The sequence below is a fragment of the Chaetura pelagica genome, unplaced genomic scaffold (assembly GCF_000747805.2).
Source record: "Chaetura pelagica isolate M959 unplaced genomic scaffold, ChaPel_1.0 scaffold367, whole genome shotgun sequence".
NCBI lineage: Eukaryota > Metazoa > Chordata > Aves > Apodiformes > Apodidae > Chaetura > Chaetura pelagica.
Genome location: NW_009953955.1, coordinates 35,182 through 45,046, shown reverse-complemented (window position 1 = coordinate 45,046; position 9,865 = coordinate 35,182).

The window sequence follows — 9,865 nt, the reverse complement described above, 5'->3', positions numbered from 1 at the left end:
ATCTGAGAACCCCCTGAAACACCTCTTCAAGTGATGAGGGACACACACACACACATCTAAATCCAAACAAAGCAACAGATTCAATCTGCCATTGCAACTGCCAGCCATGTCCATATGCAACTGCTGACACCAGCCTCCACTGGAAATCAGCTGCAGAGCAGCACAGTCAACATTTCCAGCTGCAGTTGTCAGCCTCCACTGGAAATCAGCTGCAGAGCAGCTCCAGCTGCAGTTGGCACTGTCAGCTTTGTCCCACTTCTCATGCCCTTCTCCATGCTCACTGCAATACTTTTAGGAAGGCAGACAGCACAACTGCATAAAGCTGATTGCTTATCCCATGTTACCAGATTTAAAACAGTAATCTAGGTAACTAGCTACACTAATAGGAAAAATCAACACATGAAAGATTTATCAGGCATTCAGAAAACAGTGAGGGCCTCCTCAGTAGAGAAACCATCACTAAGGCTTTTAAGAATCATCAGACACAGTTACTGTCCATCTGCCTTAAGCCTTGGCAAAACCAGGATCAAAACACCATTTAAAACCATTCCTTCCTCCTAAAGCAAAATCTTCCTCTCTCTTTTACCTCCCACTGTAATTTTCTTCTTCTTTTAGGACACTTCCATTTCCAATTTGAAACATTTCCAGTGCTGACAGAACAAGGACAAGACAAAAGTCCCACCAGACAAGATACAAAGCCCATGCTCTTCCAGCAGGACGTGGCAAGGGCAGTGCTGGGGTTGCTGGTGACTGAAAGCCATGGATCAGATTCAAGTCAGTGTGGTTCATACAAGCCAGGGCTTAACCTTCATTTAGCCCTTTGTGTTTTGGACATATTTTGCTTCTTATGCTGCTAGTAGTTATGGGAACCTGAGAAAAACCCAACAAGCACCCACATAGTTTCCCTATAAATAAATCTGACTTTTTTCCTTGTTATTCTGATGCCAACAGGAATATAGGCATGGTTATAAATCACAAGGAAACGTGCCATTAATCAAGGAGCAAGGATGTTCTACATGAGGAATGGGCATTCACAGATAGAGTGGCCTCTTCTTTTATTTGGAGCTGCTTCATTAGAAAGAAGTGAAAGGAGAAACTCACCAAAGGTTGCTCTTCTAACTCCCAACCCCAGGCTTTCCCAGCTCTCTCTCTCTAGCACATAAAAAAAATAGGCACATAGTAACACTTTTCCCACCACTGCTATATGTCATTGACCAGTAGTTGTTATATCTGCTTAAGGGTACAGGCATACAGTGATTTACACTCACCTGGAAAGTCAAGTAAATGGTTTTGGTGATTTATTCATCAAGACATTGACAAAGCCTCCCCTGGCACTAAACCACAGACCAGTTAAGTTTTGATGTCCACAAATGCTGGTACTTTTGAAAGGCTCATGAACTGATCAGAACACTTTCATTTCTTTTTTCATTCAGAAGTATTGAAAACTATAATATTACTATTCTTTTTACTTATTGAAATTATTTCTGCAATATCCAGTCTTCTGTTTAGATGTGTGTAAAATAACTGCAAGTTACATAGTTGTTTTTTTTCTTCTTGACTGTTTCATACTCAGTTTAAATATATATACAGGGATGTAATGTAATTTTTTATGTTCATCTTTGCAACTGCTTCCAAAATATGCTTTTTGTCTCCTCTCCTGACAGACAAGCCAGACCATGGTTATAATTTTTCCTGGCATTTGCCTTTACATGTTTCTGAGCAAATTTCAGTACAGCCATTTGTTATAAGGCAGTTTGGTTTGCAAAACAAATTCATATCTAGTTGTGTATCTTTCTGGGACTGGCCAAAAACTCTGAAACCTCATATGGATCTTTTAAAATAAACTCAGTGATGAATAAATCTGTAAATCAATCAATATTTTGGCCTGTAGTAATTTTCTCCACAGATTCTCTCTGCCACGGGAAGATTTTATTCAGAAAACTGTTAAAATATGAGTGACATTTCAAAAAACCTTTAAAAACATATTCATCTATATGAATTGCTTTAAGGCAAGAAATGAGCTAGTGGCAACTGGCAAATTCACCATCATATACAACAAACAATTACAGGAGTGTGGAGCATCTACAGAAAATCACATACCCTACAGCTAAGCAGGATATTAGATTTGCCTGGTTATAACTAAGCCATCATCTGGCTTATGGCTACACTATTTATGACTTCTGCTGTCTTTCAAGATACAACTCACATTTCACTTAATGCCACATGACACATTCAATTTCGATCAAGATATGGCAGATAAAAAAATGCTGTTCCTAATAAGTGACTCAAGTATTTAATATCTGTTGGGCTCCTTATTCCGAGTACAGGGAATTTGAAGGCAGTTCAGAATTATCTTTCAGTTCACACCTCGAAGATTTCTTTACCTACAGGACAGGCAAACTGTATCATTGTAAATGTCTCAAGATGACCTGTCAGCTCTGCAGGTAGCCAGAGGGAGGATTTAGTTTTAAAACAAGGATGATTATTGCTGATACCTGTGTTCCTTCTATGGAAAATTATTTTGGGATGTGCTCACTTGCAGCATCCTCATTTCAGTTCCAGTTCCCAGGATATCAAGGCTTCAAGTCTCGGGAAGGATACAGATTAGAAAAGAGGGATATAAAAAATAATCAAGACTGCTTTGTTTAAAAGGGGGTTCTGTGGATACAGAGAGCTGAGCCTGGATGGCAGAAGGGTCTTGTCATAGAAGTCTGTAAGATCATGAGTGGGGGAAGATGAATGTGAAACTACTGTTTGTTGCTTTTCCTACCAGTGAGATGGAGACATCCAGGGAACCAACAATGCAGCAAGTTCAAAAGAAACAAAAGCTACTCTTTCCATACAGCACAGTGGGATTACACAAGCTGAAAAATAAGAGGATTAAAAAACGGATTTGCCAAATTTCTGGAGTCCAGGTTGCTCAGGTACTACTAAATACAGTAGTGCAGCTGCAACCCGTGGTCTAGGCAACCCCTTAACCAGTACTGCCAGAAGCTGGGAAGGTATCCAAGGGACAAGTCATCCAATACATGTTAAATTTGCTAAAAACCCTGAGCATCTGCAAGGGGCACTTGCTGCAGGGACAATACTCGGTGAGACAGGCTTTTGGACTGACCTCACACAGCCACTCTCTTCTACTCCTATGTTAGGTCCTCAGCTGCCTGCAAAAACTCTTCTGTGCAGCTGGTTCTACCACTGTCCTCCAGGTCAGACCAAGCATCACTTTGGGCCTGTCAGAAGTCACAAAAATACCAGCCCTGTACTTCAGAGTAAAGCTAGGAGACAAAAATCAATCTCATGACAGAATTACTGGGACACTGCAGCCAAATCCACACAAAGGAGGGTATGCTTACATTTTCGTGGGATTTGTTTCTTGTTCTGGTTGGTTTTTGGGTTGTGTCTTTTCATGAGTTTCACTCTTTTGTGAAATGCCAGGACACCCCAGTGAGTAACAGTGATGAGCAGCATCCCACTCTCTCTACTTGCACCTTGGCAGTGAGACTGCCCAGCTCTTCCTGTGCTCAGCCTCAGAGAAAGCCTTCCCAAAAGCTCCTTGGTTATGGGAGAAGTGACACTACATAAAATATATGGGTGCCAGAGGAGAAAAATGTGGAGCTACAGCTTTTATGCTTTCTTGTGCTATGAGTATGTTCCAAGAAGGCTGCTAGGGCAGAAGAAGAAGCTGCAATATGCATCTGAACCCCTTACACGTGCCTTTCATAGCAAAAAAGCTTCTGAGTCTGCTCTAGGGAAGTCACCAACCTTACTCCTTTGCTAATCATTTTCATACTGGTGTATTTAGTTATTAATGTGAGGAATCCACTGAAATATGCCATCTTTATGTGCCTAAGTGTCAAGAAACTGTCCAGGTGGCCTACAGCTAAACTCACAGCTATGTCAAGTCAAACTCAAAAGATGTTGTTGGAAGAGAGGAATCTGTGGATAAAATTCTGTGACATTCAAGTGATCTGATGAGAAGACCATGACAGTCCCAACTGGATTCAGCATACAGGAGAAAAACCCATGAAAGAGATAAAAAAACAGAGGAAAGAATAATATTCCAGATTTTTGTAGTCACTAGGGTTTGTCCCACTTTGTCTTTAACTTCATACCAGACAATACCCAGAAATCCTCCTCTTTGTATCAAGGCTGAATCAAAAGCCATCCAGATTCCTTTCTTTTTTTTTTTAAAAAAAAAACAACTTTACAAATCTCATTCAAACTTTTAAGCACCATGTGCCTATCAACCATCTGCTAGTGTTGGAAAGGATGAGTAGGAAAATAAATATTTTAGCATGAATTCAATTACTGGCTCTTTTTACCCAGGCAAAATAAAATATCTTTATAATGCTATGAAATACAGCCAGATGCAATGGGTAATGAGCAAACTCTTGCACTTTAGGGACTGTAGCTCAATTCCTTTATCTGCCAATCAGGGTAATAATCATAGAACAAAGCTCCTGCTACAGGAAGGAAATCCAAAAGAAAAAGGAAAAACTACAAAAAAGCCCCAAAAGAAAAGACAGAAAATGTGACAGAAAGCAAGCAAGCAATCACCTTTTAAATTCTAACTATGCAAAGCAAGGGTGCCAAACTGTTAGCAGCCCTGGAGCTGACAGCTTGCCTTGGAAGTGAAAGGAGATTCCAAACGCTTCCTTGAAGGAATAATATGTGAGTAAAAACACATCAAAAGCACAATCTGCCAGAAAGGAGAGAACAAAGGTAATCAAAAATAGTCTGAGAAATGCATTTTCTAAAAGCAGCCGTGAAATAACTGTTGGTAACCTATTCCAATATATCTAGCAGGCAGTTAGTGGAGCACATTAGGGAGAGAAACACATTCACAAAAGAATATAGGTAAGGAGAGGTCAAACCTTAAATCAGTGCCAGTACATTGAACTGGGAGGAACATCACTGCTATTTATCATGATGGGATCTGACCCAGAAAAGCTCAGTAATAGTCGCTCCAGGAATCCTGACTCCCTACTAATGAAGAAGATCAGGTAATGCCTGGAGAAAATGTGCTCGATACACAGGGCACACAGAGGAGCTGCTCAGCCCATCAGCCACACGCAGGGCGCGCAGAAAGCGCTGGTTTGTGAGCTACGTGCAAAACACCCACTCATGCACACGTAACACATCCAGCAGATGCAGCTCACACCTTTGTATGCTGTCTGCAAAAGTGATAGTTGCCCACATGTGCAGCCGTTTCCAATGTTCTCCAACCTGGGCACCACCAGGCATTTCCCACAGAAGCTGCAAGTCCCTCTGCATTCACTTGAAACCTGCTCACGTGATGCTGCTTCTTTCTGTTGCTTCTGCAGACCTTTAGACACTGGGTACAGATCTCTAAGGAGGTCACCAGTGTTGTGAGACCCCACCTGGAGTACTGTGTCCAGTTCTGGGATGTCCAAATATAAGGAGAACATGGACCTACTGGAGCAAGGTTAGAGGAGAGCTATGAAGATGATCAGAGGTCTGGAGCATCATTCCTGTGAGGACAGGCTGAGAGAGTTTGGGTTGTTCAGCCTGGAGAGGAGAAGATTTTGGGAGAACCTTATTGCATCCTTTCAGTACTTAAAAGAGGCCTACAGGAAAGCTGGAGAGGGATGTTTTACAAGGGCATGAGGTGTGGTAGGACCAGGGGTACTGGTTTTAAGCAGGTGGAGGGGAGATTTAGGTTAGACATCAGGAATAAATTCCTTATTGTGAGGTGATGAGACACTGGAACAGCTTGACCAGGGAAATTGTGGATACCCCTTCCCTGGAAGCGTTCAAGGCCAGGTTGGATACATAGGGCTTTGAGCAATCTGGTCTATGGGAAGGTAGTGTTGGAACTAAATGATCTTTAAGGTCCCTCCCAGCCTAAAACATTCTATGATTCTGTGAGATGGGCACCACAGGCCGAATACTGTCAGTGTTTCATGTAGACAAAACTGATGTCATCTTCTATTTCCACCCCTGTACACATGATTTCATGTAATTTGGTAGTTACAGTGTATTTTTTGTGACAAGGAAACAAAAAAGAAGACAGTATATCCCTAACTGAGAGGCACACTCTCTTGAAAGACACTGCTAGTTTCTGGAGAAAGAGTTAGAGTGAACCTTGTGACAGAATTTGTCTGTGTCACTTCTCTAATGAAAACACAGCAGTTGCACAATTCATTTTACAGCACAATTGATAAATCAATTGGCACGTTTCCTGCAGAGCTAACAGCACCACACACAACTTCTCCAAACTTTTCCAACAGAAGAGGTAGCATCAGCAGTATCTGCTTGAGAAGGAGACCAAACAAGTTTTCTAGTAACATTGAATCAGGCAAAGGAAAAGTCCATTGACTGACAAGATGCCAAAGGAAGTTTTAGCCAAGTCAATGTGCATGCTGGACCTGGTGGGAATCTGGGTCTAGTTCCTGGCTCTGCTGTGATTTTCCTCTGTGATCTGGGGTAAATGCCCCAGAAACCTGTCCAGTCAGTCGACAATGACAGTGAAATTGAAGGCTGAAGCTTTGTGTGTGACAATATCCTGCTTGCAAAATGGGGAAGAAGAATGGGAAAACATTTTCTGCCTGGAATATCCAACCCTACCTTCTCTCCCATGAACTAGCACTCACCTAGCAAGGCTCAGCACAAAGCACATGGCAAAGCTTTGATGCTGGCCATGGTCCATAGAGTGAATTTTAAAACAAACAGCAATGAATAAAAAACAGTTTCTAAAGTGTTGGGGTTCTTTTTGGCTGAGAAGAAAGCACACAAAAGCAGCAGACAAACTCACGGTGTTCTTTAAACGTATCTATAAAATGACTTTGAAGTAGGAGAGAATGGTTTATTATTTCAAAGTGGTGCAGCCTTAAACACTGGGAAGGTATTCCTCATCTTTCTCCCCATTCTCTAACAACAACAATGAATGTCACAAGTCTCATTTTAAATCTAGTGGTATGTACACATAAAAAGTGTTACATTTATTCTGAACCCACAGAAAGGTTACTCAGAATGAATCTAAGGCTAAATATATTTATATGCAGTGATAAAGCCTTATTCTACATGAAAATCACACTGACAGTTTATGAATTCAAGGCTTCACCAATGTAAACAAAAGAAAGTCTTGTTATTATAAAAATGCAATTGGAAATAGAGCAATGATGGAATAAAGCTTGGAAATAAATTAAAGACTCTCTAAAAGTCTCTCATCCTAAATGAGCAGTACAGTGACAGTAGTGAGATTGCAAGTCACTTCATGTGGCTACATTTTCTAAGAAAGTTTTCTAGTGAATTATCCTTTGAGAGTCACAGTCAAGCACATGCACATAATATTATATTAAAGAGGAAAGTAACAGGGGGTTGCTTTTCAGTATTGCTGCTCTTGGTTTGGCCTCTGTGATTCTTACCAAACAAAGGAGCCATACAGTTCAGATCTCTCTCAGCTCTGAAAGGTGCTGGTGTGAGCCTGACAAGCTCAGCTAACACAGGCAGGCTGCCAAGGATGCTCGGGCAGCAGCAAAGCCCACTGTGAGATGGGTTGTGGCATCTCAGTGGGCTGCCTTTCTTCTTCTCCCTTAGCCCATTCTGTAAGCCCGAGGTGCACAGGATAGAAAAACACTTCAAGCCACACTGTGTCAAGAGCCTGAAACGTTGCCAAGCAGGCTCTGCAAGCAGCTTCGAGCTCCAGCCCTTCCCAAGCCTACTGTTTGCTGTCCCATGTGCCTCAACAATGTATTTCCAGTTTTGGCACCCTGACCCAGCCCCTACACACTTCAGGATCTCCATCTTCCCTGATACTGAGTCTTGCCTGCTCTGTTTCTGGGTCTGCTCAGCCAGCCACAGCAGTTATCCCAGCATACCCAGCTACTCTCCCCTGCCTCTATTCTCTACCATTAATCTTTCAGCTCTTTTTCTCCATCTCTCTCTGCCCTATCCTGTCTCACAATCTGGGCTGCTGCTCGAATCCTTTTGTTAAATGAGACCAATGCAAGGCTTTCAGACTCCAGTTTCTGCTTTACTCCACTCTAAGTAGAAATCCCACTCCTATACCCTCAGCTCCCAGTAGAAAAGCATAACTGCCCTACACACAAAAAGACCACAGCCCTCCCCAGAGCTTGGCTTAATCTCTATCTTGTCCTTCCAAGAAGCTCATGTCTACTCCCAGAGCATAGGTGAAATGAACTCTCAACTCCCCAGCGTGGTATTTATTTCTCCTGCACTTTGAGAAGAGAAGAAAGGGCACAACAGAGACCAAATTTCATTTACAAAATGAAACACCAGAAGAGTACAGAGTGGCAGCTTGCCCAGTGGTCTCCTTGATCCAGGTGGGTGCCTAACCTACCATTTTTTTTGGCCTAGAGTTTGTTTGGTTCCCACTAGCCTTCAATTTTTTTTTTTTTTGTACAAAACAGAACTCTAACAAGAAATAATGAGCAGGGTATAAGTCCCCTCTGGAGACTGGAAGGCAACACCTTGAACCAGGCTCTCTTCAATTACATGTGCTGGTCCCTACCAATCCAATTGGGTTTTAACTGGAAAAACAAATCCTACCAAAAAAAGCCAAAGAAACAAAAATGCTTCTGGAAAAGAGACCCAGAGCTGACTGTGACACCCAGGCCAGAGGTGGCAGGAGGGGTGTGGACTTTGTTTTCTGCAATCTATACAGCTCCAGGCTGAGGGTTTCAGGCTAGTGGGCTGAGCAGCAGCAATGTCTGTGAAAGGAGACTGAAGGGACACACTAAGAATGAAGCAGTTTTCTGCTACACACAAAAGAAAAAGTAGAGAAGAAAAGAAAGAGGAAGAAAGGAGACAAAAATTAAGACAAAGAAGAGTAAGAGCAATGCAAAAAGGGGCAGATAAAGGGAGAGAAGAGAGAAGCAAGACAGAAAATCCATCTTGCCAGAGACAAACATTTCTTATCAGTTAGAGGCAAGTGGTACCTCTGCAAAACCCAATTTCAGATGTCAGGAGAGAAGTGATAGGGAAGGAATGGATCACCTGCATAAAGGTATGAGTTCCTTAATATTTAAAAACCAACACTGGGAAGTGCAGAGAAGCCTGAAGGACACAGGGGTTTGAAATGAATGTGGGGCTAGCATTAGGAATTAGAAACTTATCACTTGAGGTGTGGTAGTAAGTAGATTGAGCAGCTCTGAAGCTTGATCTCACAACTCTCCAAATCACCTAGCTGCAGTGTGACTGTCATTGACACAGATTTTTGCCTGCAAGAAACAAATCAGTGACCTCAGATTAACACTGAGTGAAGACAAGTCCCAGCTCTCTGCTTGAGAAAAGGCAACATGCATTTCTCCTGTTGGAACTAAATCAGCAGGTACATCTCCTTGGGAGGGTGATATTCCAGGGGTTCTGGAGTCAACCTATGGCCCTCACTTAGGCCTTCCAATGCCACAGGCATTGCACATTGACAGGAATGTTCCTTTAAGTTCCACCAAGGGTCTTCTCACAGTAGTGCATTCACAGCATACACCCTTGCTTGGAGCTTTTATTCTCCTGTTGGAACTAAATCAGCAGGTACATCTCCTTGGGAGGGTGATATTCCAGGGGTTCTGGAGTCAACCTATGGCCCTCACTTAGGCCTTCCAATGCCACAGGCATTGCACATTGACAGGAATGTTCCTTTAAGTTCCACCAAGGGTCTTCTCACAGTAGTGCATTCACAGCATACACCCTTGCTTGGAGCTTTTACCCTGCTGGAGAGCAGGGTAGGAGAAAGGGACCTGGGGATCCTGGTGGGCAGGAGGGTGACCATGAGCCAGCAATGTGCCCTTGTGGCCAAGAAGGCCAATGGCATCTGGGGTGTATTAGAAAGGGGGTGGTTAGTAGGTCAAGGCAGGTTCTCCTCCCCCTCTATTCTGTCTTGGTG